Below are 12277 nucleotides of genomic sequence, written 5' to 3' on the forward strand. Positions count from 1 at the left end.
AAGCAAGGTCCTGGAGTCACACCCCACTGTGTGCTGCAGACCGTTTAACAAGACATGGCGGCAGGCTTTTCTCCTGGGAGCAGGGGGAGGTTACCAGTTATAGGGGGAATTGACTTCAGGTGGGCTCACCGTGTTACCAGGGAAACCAGCAGAAGGGCACGCCCCTTACGGCCTCTTTGATTAGAACAATCACTAGCTGGGCCTGGGGCAAGTCTGTAGAAAGGTCAGTCAGGTGAGTAGAGTGTAGATAAAGCAGGCCCTAGTCAGGCAGGGGATGCACAGAGAGCAAGAGACCAGCCATCATTAGTGGCCTGACTATACACTCAGCTGGGCTGTGCATGGTCTCACGTGCAGCACAGGATTGTTACCAATTAAGGTTTCCTTAGGTTTTCTACAGGAAGCAAGATCTTCAGTTCAGGATCACTTTTATTTTTTCTTCATTTCTCACTCTACCACACAAACACAGATAGCCAAACTGGCAGAATTTTTTTCTCTAATCTGGAGGGTAGGGCGTCCTCCTACTCCCTAATTTTGCTATTTCTCTTCAAGGGTACAATTTCTAATGCGATATTTTCCTCAAACAATACATCACTAAACTTAGGTTTAAGGATACACAAAGGCCAGAGCCTGGCTATTTCTTTCTTTTTCTCAGATCCCATCCTATGATGAGGAACACACTACTTGGTCTGAAAGACTAAGGTGGAAATAACAGGAAGAAAAAAATTCTAATAATGTTGCACTCTTCTCAGCTGTATTTAGCCTCTTTGTGTTTTAGTCTCTCATTAATAAAATAAGGGTAGTTGTACCTATCTGTCATGGTTAGTATAAAGATTAAATAAGAATGAATAAACAGCACTTAACTAGTATCATTATTATACTTTCTGATGGTCAAAGACTAGACATCTAGTTACCTGATGGCTGTTTGTTACAAAAAGAATCAGGCAGAGAATATGAAGGTTTAGTGAAAAAAATATCAGTTACGAGTACAGTTGCCATGAGGGTCATCCTCAAAATGCATCTCCTTCAATATTAGTGAAGAGTACGCTCTTTGGGACTGGGGACAGGTGATTCTGGGCCATAAGATGTTCTATAGCAATCCTGGAGGACTGGTCAGATGTCTTGATTAATTGCCGTTTCCAAGCAGAAGTAAGAGCGTCACAAAACCGTGAACAAACACCAGTCTCAAATAAGCCTGCATCCAGCACAGCTCCATGCCAACCAAGGTACTCAGCTGTAAACTGGAGGTACTTACTTGCCTTTTAAATTTATCAAAGAGCTTAGCCGACCAGCAAATGATAACAATAAACAGCTAACCATGCATGAAACAAGAAATCAGAATTTTCTACTTGTATGCATGCTTAAGCTAGGAGAGATGCCAGTCAATGAGCTTTAAAAAAAAAAAAGGCTGAGGCAACTGCAAGATGGCATTTAGAATCTTCATCAAGACCTAGGGAAACGTGCCCAGTGCTTTACATAATGGAGGAAAGCTATGGCTCTTGGAGGCTCTGGGAAATGAGCTTCCGGCAATAAGCAGGGCAATTAACCTAAAGCAGATTCAGCTGCTAAGTGGGGTAGACGCGCATTTGTTTGGCCAGGCAAAGACTTCCCTCTTGTGCTCCTGTTGGGATTTTTCATGCAAATTTGAGTTGCTTGGCCTCAACTGCTCCCCTTGGCAAAAGGATTCTGAAAGGTCTCACTGATGTTGTTCTGAGTGTCCAACTAGGATGAGAGGACCCAGAGGCTTTATAGGAGTGGCTTTAAACAGGGGCACCTCGCTCACCTGGGGAGGGTGGGGTGTGACTCTTAGCTCCTCCGGATTTTGCAGTTAGCTCACAGTTCAATTATTTACTGAAAGTTAGAAACCAAATTATGTTTTAGCCCTTGATTAGAGAGAAGATGCTGTTTTGTTAGAAAAGTTAGCTGCAGAGATTGAGTCTGAATGTAGCTGCGGCTGAAAGGTTTCGATTTGGCTAACCACAGAGGTCTGCCTCGAATGCTAACTAAGGATTCCAAGCAGAACAAATTCATTCCTGATGAAGTCTTGCAGCTGACAACGTGGAATAATTTGAATCACAGACCTGTAAAATTTGATCCGGATGGAAGTAAACGACTGTCCCGAAGTGATTTGGCAAGTCTATTTTCGCCAAGGCAGTGCAGTGAAAGTGGGTAGCCAGTGAAGGGCCATTTTCATCTGCCATCTTGTTCCATGTCCTGCCTCCAAGAGGGTCTCTGAGGGTCTCACCATGGAGAATATGCCTGTTCGCGTGGGTAACACTTAAAGATATGGTACAACACTCACACCTTCTCTTCACTACCAGTTATGGCTCCATCATTTACAAAGGCATCCACACCTTTTTAGGATTCATTTATGCTAGGACCACCTTTTGGGGGTGATGATATTCTTACACTTATTGCTATCTGTATGAAGTATAATTTCTTCTTATTTCTCTTATACTTTACATCTCATGCAGTTTAAAGAGTACAAAGTCCATGGAGAGAAAATTGGAAAGTAGCATAAAAATATCAACCCCAGAACACTGACACCAAGGTAGAAATTTTTCTTTAAGTGGCTTTGATGAAATATATTGAATAATTCACTTCTGTTCTCATAACAGGTCATGCAGTATCAGCTTAGCCTTCTGAGGTCAGGGTGGGGCTGAGGAGATGGAGTCAAAGAGGAGACAAAAGGCCCTCTAGTTCCAGTTTATTGCCTGGAAATTGTACTGTAGAAAGGAAGCAGTTTGTACCATGGAGATATGGAGATAAAGGAATTTCTTTTGTGTCTTCAAGAAGATGTTAGAAATCAGTATTAGAACATTTTACTACAAAAAAATGGAACATCTGAAAAGGTTGTTTTTTTTTAGTGTTATGGCCTGCTACTTTGTCTCTTAGATGAGGCATGATGAGGGAAGTTTCTGAGAATGATGTGTAAAGCACAGCTAATCGAATTTTAGGGGGTGTGTATGATGGTGAGGTGAGAAGTCAGGATGGCACTTATTTGTAAAGGAAGGGAAGATGGAAAAAAAAGGGTACCCAAGAAAGATAGCACAACGAAGAATTGCTGAGTTCAGAGAAATGAACTAAATAGGAGATATAAGATGGCAGTAAGGTGAAGGTGATCCAAGAAAATCCAGTATAAAAATTACTACATTTTTGCAACAAACATAATATTATATTTTATTGATTAATCTTAAAATTTGCAAAGTGCTTGGTAACAAAGGAAATATTATTGCTAGAACCAGGAGTCAAACACTTGGCTTGTCATAGTGAACAGGCCCTCACTTCAAGTTACCTCCCCAGTAGGCTTGCTTCTGCAAGGTCCCTGAGGCTTGCAGAGTGACATCTTGGGCTAAGGTAGAGGCCAAAGGATGCTGACGCCTGAAAATTTGATATTTACTTACAGATGCATGTAAGAATGGGCATGCTTACTGTTTAAAACATTCTCTAAATTCAAAGAGAATTCTTTTTAAATTGAGCATTGCTCTTCTTAAATACTGCAAAAATTCCCGAGGTAGAAGTCCACTATTTTTTCATCAGACAACAATCCATTCAGAGATAAGCATGGGGATGAGGAAATTAGGTCAACTCATGTGACATATTTTCTTTTCACATTCATATTTAGGTTACTTTTTTCTTCAGATGTAATGACCTAGGTAATGAAATACAGGTTTTTCCCTATCATAATTCTACCCTATGGCTTAAATTATAAAAACCTGCTTGTTTATAATTATATATATATTGTATATATATATATATATATACACACACATATATAAAACCATTTATACATATATTCATAAAGATGTATATATATGTTTATATATGTATATATAGGTTTTATATATGTATATATAAACAAACCATGCATATATATATGTGTTTATACATCTATAAACTAAGATTCACACAGGAGATGCTGAATGACAAAGTGTTTATTCTGAGTCACATGGTACCAGAATACAAGAAAGAACTTTGTCTCCTTTACTGAATCCTATGTCAGCATTGATTTAAAGAAGAAAAGAGGGGAATTCCCTGGCAGTCCAGTGGTTAGGACTCTGCACTTTCACTGCCAAGGGTGCAGGTTCAATTGGGGAACTAAGATCCTGCAAGCCATGCAGCATGGCCAAAAATAAAAATAAAGGAGAAAAGAATGCTTTAAATAAGTTTGGAAGCAATTTTCTGCATGTGGTTATACTTACGCCACAGTTGTTCTTTGCTATAATTTATTTAATAATAAACCATGAAATAATGCAATAAAAATGAAAATCTTATTTTAGGCAAATTGGAAGGCATTCCAAATGTTATTCATATAAAGTGATAGACCCATTTGGTCTCTGATTTACTGGAAGAAATATGGCAAGTCACTTGATATCTCCTTGGTGGTAGAATAGCTGGAAATGGAGATGCTAATTTTGATGTAATTCAGAGAATTGTTAACATATATGACTAATATCATTTATGTTTGTAACATATTTTCATGTGTACATTGTAATGGTGAAATTAAAAAGAAAATATTTTGTTTTTCTAATATTCTCATGTTGAACCCAAAGATAAAGAGATATTGATTATTAGAAAGATTTTGGATCCTTCAGAAAACAGTAAATATTTTGAAAAGTATGTAAAGACTTTAAAAAATTCCTGCCAAATTGACTCTAGCCTCCATCACTGCCTGCAATCGTGATAAAACTGCCAATTTTGTGGGCTATGTCTCTTCTCTTTGGTTTCTCTTGTAACTGTTCACAGGCTTTTCTTAAAACTCTTTTCCTTCAATCCCTGTGAAGTTGTACTTAGTTTTCTCCCACTGACTCATGCCTTCTTCATTTCCTGTTTCAGCTCCTCCTTCCCCTTCTGCTATGTAAATGGGGACTTCTGCCAGGTTTCCATTCTCCTTCTATGCTTTCTCCCTCATACTTTTTATATACTCCTATGGCTTCAAATTTTACTAAGTTGAAATTTTTTAATGCATCTGTTTAGCAGCAGACCTCTCTTACGGTTCTAGTTCTAATTTCAGCTCCCCATCCATAAACGTCACATATGTATCCTATGTAATATTTCTGGCATCCAGACCTTTCTGATCATGTAGGGCTTGGGGAATATCTCTTCCTCGGTGCATTTGCTTCCATATTATGCTCCTAAATACCAATCACCTCTCTAACTAAAACCTCTAGGCCCCAGCTCAATACATTTATTGTATTCAACTGATTCCTTAATAGCTCCATGTTAAAGTCAAAAAGCTCTAGCAATTCAACTTCTACACAGAGCTCTTCATTTACCACCCTCCAGTCTGATCCTTTTCTGGTGTTCTTTGTCTCAGTGAATTGTATCCCTCTCCATCTCATTTCACAGACCATGACTCACCCACATGCAATGCAATCCAATCATCACTGTGATTTATTCAAAGCTACCATTGTGTTTCCCCAAACTACCACATAGCTTCCTAACTATTTTTTCCACATAAGCACTTTTCTTCTCTACTCTTTTTTTGCAACTGCAACTGGAATCAAACTTCATTTTCTTTCTTCGTTTATCTAAAATTTTATCCATTCTTAAAATCTCAGCTTATAATCCACACCTTCTTCAACTCTTCCCTGATTTCCACTAGCCTTCAAGTTTTATTTTAGTTTTTAAAATAGCAATGTGATGGCAAGCTACAGGATTATACCCATCTCTCAGCTGTGAAATCTAAGGCTCAAAAAGTAAAATGACATGCCCTGAGTCACCAAACCTGTCAGTAACAGAGGTGGGCTTTCAGATCAGGTGTATGTGACTTAAAACTCATCTTTGTCTGCAATACCACCTCCCTCAAAATTGTCTTTCTCTAACACATTAGTGTTATTAACATGACACCTATCTTGTGCTTCCATTCTTTCATATTCCACCTGGTATAGAACCTCCTTGAGAGAGGAACCATTGCTTCATTCATTCACTTAGTAAATGCTTTTGTCTATGATATAACTGGTACAACATGAGGATTTAGGAATACGGTGCTGACATGTCAGATTTTAAAATATCTGTCTCTCACACAACATATACTGTTTCAGAAGATCTTAATAATTATTAACAAACTATGAATATGCTCTATTTTTATTTTAACACTATTAATAATCTTCAGCAGATATAGGACTTCATGAGTCTAGTTATGGGAATCTCATAAAAGTAAATTATAGTTGCCCATGATGTACTTCAGGTTTTGGAAGATAGAAACACTTTCTTTCAAAGAAATACCCCTATAAAATACCCAGTGGTGCAGCCAATTTTTATATACCCTTTAAAATATTATATAAATTTCAAAGTAGTAATTCACAGGCTGAGTTCAGAAGAGATTATGTAAACAAATATTGATATTTGTGGTATAACAGACATCGTTTTCACCTGATTAATAGAAGGTAGGCGTGGGGTCAGTGACGCAAATGTTCAATAAAAACTGCAGCTGTTAAACTTGGGGAAAATATGAGGGTATGATATGGTCTGCTGGATATTCTGAATGACCGAAGCTCCTCCTCCTTAACCCTTTGCCCCAGGGACAGAACAAATGGGTACTAGGCTCAAGTAGGGGCTATAAATTAGTCCCAAGAAGTTGTTATATCTGTAGCTGTGGATCTGTCTGGGAAGTTCAGCATATCCTCGATGGTCAAACAATCCATGCTTAAAGAGTAGCTATTATGTTAAAAATAAATAACCAGTATGTCCGGAGCAGTTAGTATGCCTATGCTGTCAGTTTGTCATTAGTGGTTGACCTATCCAGAGTGCCTTTGAGGCTATCCATATTTTAGTGATATTGATATCATTATTCTAACGAATATTTATTTAGTTGGAATCCAATGCTTCATGGCACATTCATTTTAACCATAATTCATATTACCTATATATTAAAGTCTTTTAAAATGTTAGAAACACATTAATATTTAAATGCTGTCAGGTTTTATATGTCAACCCAGGAAATGTGTGGCCTATTATTCCATCAGAATTACACCTTCCCATGTGATTTTATTTTTTCTGACCTGACTCTATGCAGCAGAAGACCTCCTTCAAGAAGTCTATCCCTAAAGGATCACTAAGCAGTGTGATCAGAGACACATCACTTATTGAAAGCAGGTTTCCACACTGAATCACCTGTTCTCAGACTCTCGGGTGCCCCGAAGTATAGCTTTGAAATAGTAGGTGACATTCTGCCACTTACTGTGTTTTCAGACACTGCAGCCCTTGATCAGGTTGTCACTTCACATGAAAAGACTCAGATGGAGAACAAGTTGACTTCTGCTGTCTTCTCAGAAATGAACAAAGAAGCTCTCTCTGGGAGAGTCAGGTCTTGAATTTTCTAACTTGATTGAGCAATATTTCACCTGGCTGCAAAGCAACCACGTGCTACACACTTTCCAATTGCCTTCAGACTTGCCAAATGCATTTATAGACTGAGAAGGAGCCCTAGGAAAAATGTGGTGGATGAAATGAAGTCTTTTTCACATTGCCCCTTTTATTATTGTGTTATAAAAACCCAGGCTCAAAATAGATTCAGGTACATTTATCTTTTAATGAAAATCGCTGGGAGGTTTGAAGTCAAATATTATTATCTCTTTCTCCTGTCTCCAGCCCAGGACTCATTTGCAGTGCTGACCTTGCAGTTCGGTCCTGGAGGGAGTGATAATGATATTGTGGACTGACTTCCTTCAGAAGGGACTTCTTAAAGAGACAATGAGGCCAGCATGCCTCCTGTTAGGCTCCATTGTCCAAGGTTGCACAAGTCAGCTTTTCCGGAGAGCAAAGGGCAGCAAAGTTCAGGGGCATTGTGTGCAGCAGAAAGGAGCAGGTTCTCAGGACGTTGTCAGGAAGCTGGCCTCAGCCCCTCAGGAGGCCTTGTGCAGCACTCACAGGCATCAGCGCTCACCTGAACTGCAGGTGGGAGGCTGGACGGTCTATACTTCTGGGTCCTTTCCTATATTCCCCCTGCTGGGGCTGCACCGAGCGGCTCTAGAGTAACTAACTGCCCCAACTCCTCCCCATCAGCAATGCACACACCTCTTCCACTGTCACTGCTGCCTCCTGATGCTTGAAATGGGCTCTCAGGAAGCTGGTTAGTATGAGAGGGATTTTACCAATTCTTTCTCGTCTTGGCTTTGGGCTTCTCTTGTTTTTAGTTCTTTCTTGAATTTCAAACTTCATAACAGAGAAGAGATGCGGTGTGGGTGTTGGGATGCATGAAGTAGAGGTAAGACGAGAAAGTACACAAGGGAATGGCATTTAAAGAAAGATTGTTAGCAGTCAGCATTTCAACAGATATATGTAGAAAGAGCACACTGGGGAAATAGAGTAATGAGAATTTAATGTCACAATGACTGTAATTTTATGCCTAAATACACTCAACATGACAAAGAAGTCTCTTAATTTTAATTAGGGATAGGTGGGGGCATTTTAATTTTTTCCCACTAACTGCATAGCTCCTGGAACTAATTGCCTTCCATCAGCAATAGATGATAGAAAAACACGATAGCGTCGTATGTTCTGGAGAATATAAAGAGCACATTGGGCTGCACCCCAGAGGCCTCCAAGGCCTGCACTTGCCCAGCTTCAAGACCCAAGAAAGATCCCCAAGTCAGTGACAGAGACATCAGTGGTTTAATGGATGGGGGAGCTTACACGTCTGAAGCAAGGTCCTGGAGCGACACCCCACTGTGTGCAGCAAAACAGCGGGCAGGACATGGCTGCAGGCTTCGCTCCTGGGGGAATGGGAGATTACCACTTATAGGAGAAAGTGATGGCAGGTGGGCTCATTGGTTACCAGGGAAACCAGCAGAGGGGCACGGCCCTCACTGCCCCTTTGATAAGAACAATCACTCGCTGGGCCTGGGGCAAATATGTAGGAAGGTCAGTCAGGTGCATAGGGTGTAGGCAAAGCAGGCACTGGTCGAGCAGGGGATGCACAGAGAGCAAAAGAACGGCCATCTTGACTGTGCTGACCATCAAGCATCACACTGATTTCTTGACTCTGAACTGGAGCAGCGTCTCAACCTAACTGGTAGTAATTACAATCCCATATCTATCTATTTGACCGGCTGGTTTTATATGTTATGCATTTTACTATACAACTACTTCCTATGAGTGAATTCCATGTGCAAATGGCAAAGCAAGCTTGAAGAACTGAGTCGGTTAAGTTATTTTGAATCTATTACCCCTGAATAACAGCCTCAATGAAATTCTGTGCAGCTTAATATTATAAGGATTTTCGTAAATTGGTGAAACATATATATCTTCCATGTGGATGTGCTTGTCTGGGACTTACCTATTGTAGTAAAATCTACCTCCCACCCTACTCCTGCTCTCTCTTTTTAATGATTCACAGAATCACTTAGCATCTAGCCAGGGATGGCTGAACAAGATTGATTAAATTTAAACTCTTCTCTACTCACCTGAAACTAGTAAACCCTCCTCCCCTAAAACCTACTGGAGTCTCCCTGAAACTAAGCATTGTCTGAAGAAGAGGAGGTTTCTAGAAAAAATAAAAAATAAATTTTCCTTTCCTCTTCGTACTTTATTTTTCCGTATTCTAAGACACACTGTAACTTAAATTCAATTGTGCCATGAAAATTATGTCCATAATTGGATCTGGTTAAAATAGTTTACTTTTATCTATATTAGTTGAAAACATATGAAGGTCTTTTCATAGTGAAAAATTGAAATCCAGAATGACAAAATTAAAACTAGAAAAGAAACGCAGCCAAAACCATCACTGCGTGCACAGGTGTCTATCCATGTAGAAATGTAGCACTCTCTCCCCCAACCTGAGAAGCACACTTATGTTCTATCCTTTAGTAGAAGGCCTATTTTCAAAAGTCAGAAGACTCCTTATGTCTTAGACATTCTTACAGGATCATATCTGACATTATGAATGAAGAGAAAATAGGCACTGCTAAGGTAAACAAATTTTATTTTGTCTTATTTGCATAGTCAAGTTCTGTAAGATCAGTAAGTCTACGTTTATTGTTTGTTGCTCTTTTGTTTTAAAAAGTCACCCATCACAGGCCAAAATGACTTGTAATACCATGAAGTTGTTGAGAATGCTTGCCACAGAGAAGGCATTTTATAACCCTTTATTTAAAAGGTGAACAAGTGAATGAAGGTGTGAAGTGAAAGGGAATTTAATGTATGATTATGGTATGAGAAATTTATGAAAATGTGAAACGTGAGCTCAACATTGTAAAATCTATAGATTTAGCCACCTGCCAATGCAGGGGACACAGTTTCGAACCCTGGTCCAGGAAGATCCCACATGCTGCAGAGCAACTAAGCCTGTGTGCCACAACTACTGAGCCCGTGTGACACAACTACTGAAGCCCGCGTGCCTAGAGCCCGTGCTCCGCAACAAGAGAAGCCACCACAATGAGAAGCCCGCACACCACAACGAAGAGTAGCCCCCCCTCACCACAACTAGAGAAAGCCTGTGCGCAGCAACGAAGACCCAATGCAGCCAAAAATAAATACATAAATACATAAATTTTTTAAAAAAATCTATAGATTTAGGTACTTTTAAAAATCAATACTCAATGTTACACTGAATTCCAATGGACAAAATTATCAGTTTTATTCATAAATAATGGGTTTACGGAATTAGACATAGGATGTTTTCCCACTTTAATCTCTTTTCAGCAAGCAAAATTATGGACCTGAATATGCTAACCTTCATGGTAACCCTAAACCTTCAAATATTTTTTAAATGTTTCTTTTTCTCAAAAAATTATTTTTGAGCACCTACCACATGCTAGACACTGTCTAATGCTATGAATAGAGAAGTGAATAATAGAAGCAAGATGAAAGTCTCAAAGCTAACATTCTAGTAAAGGGAAGTAGGCGATAAGTAAGAAGTAACATATAGATATCAGATAGTGATGAGTGTTGGAGAAAAACATAAAGCCGGAAAGGGAGATGGGTATAAATTAACATAATGTAAGTAGGAAATGCCCACTGAGACTGTGACATTTGGGAAAAGAACAAAAGGTGAAGAGGAAGTGAGCCATGGAGATATCCAGGGGGAGAGGGAACACGAGGGAGAGGGTGCAGTAAGTAGTACGAAGGCTCTGAGGCAGAAACATGCATAGGTGTTAGGAGGCCAGTGTGACTAGCGTGAAGTGAAGGAGAGGAATAGTAGTATGTGAGAGGTTCAGTGCTGCAGACTGTGTAGGGCCACTGTTAGGACTGACGTTGCATCTCAGTGAGATGGGAAGATTGGTACTTTCACTCTAAGATTTCCACTACTTGGATATATACATTTTATTTTAGCTTCAAGATTCATTTGAAAGTTACTCTTTTGGAACCTGAGTTCAAAACAAGGCTAATCCCCATGACTTCAGCTTGTCCCCTGATTTAGGAAGGAGGGTCTTACTATATTTTTTCACATAATTGTCCATATTGTCAAAACCTATAGGAGTATGAACATCTGATGCTGGGCACTGGGATTAATGCAATGTATTTTAGGTCTAAATTGGAACCAGATGACCTAGATGTATTTCTCATACTTCAGATCATCCTGCAAATCCCAAGACAGGCTAGGCTCCTTGGTGCAGGAGGCGCATCACGAGGGTGGGGTAGAGATGAGGGCAGGAGCTAATGTCCATGTGTCCAGGCCTTCTTCCCAGAGCTGGAATCAAGGTTGAACACCTAGTATCTGACTTTTCGGGAAAGTCTGGAGCCCAAGGGGAGGGAGCACTAGCTTAGCTGTGAAGGTGCAGAGCAAGGAGACCAGCATCCTCTCCCACCAAGCCCTGGAGGGCCGGGTTTTAGAATGAGACACTGCCAGGAACCCCTGTGTCCTGGTGCAGCTGCAGAGTCAATATGCACAAGCAGCTTCTGCCTTAAAAGGAGTCCACAACCCCTTCCCTTCAGATGAAATGATATGCCTTCTGGGTCATCTGCAGGTTGTTTCTAGTGTTTTTCTTACTCAAAATTGCAAATAAAAGAATTTAGATTTAAATATATGGTAAAACATTTTTGGTGCAGACAGAAAGGACAGAGTGTTTATGGCCTGAGTGTTGTGGCCAATGCTAGTTTACTCAGTATGAAAACAACCAGCCTCATGGGAACACAATTTTGTTTAAATGATTTGATGATTGATTAAACAAATGTTAACTCATCTTGAAGACTTATTTTGCTTTCTTACAATTTTTTACTACATAGTAGTGTTTCTATTTTTTATTGTATATGTAAGGACACTATACATTTTTAGGGGTAAGTTCTCTAAAGAATGTACTTCTTGCCTGGCTAGAGCTAACTTATGTTCCTCTCTCAA

Source organism: Balaenoptera musculus, chromosome 3 (assembly GCF_009873245.2).
Source record: "Balaenoptera musculus isolate JJ_BM4_2016_0621 chromosome 3, mBalMus1.pri.v3, whole genome shotgun sequence".
NCBI classification, from domain to species: domain Eukaryota; kingdom Metazoa; phylum Chordata; class Mammalia; order Artiodactyla; family Balaenopteridae; genus Balaenoptera; species Balaenoptera musculus.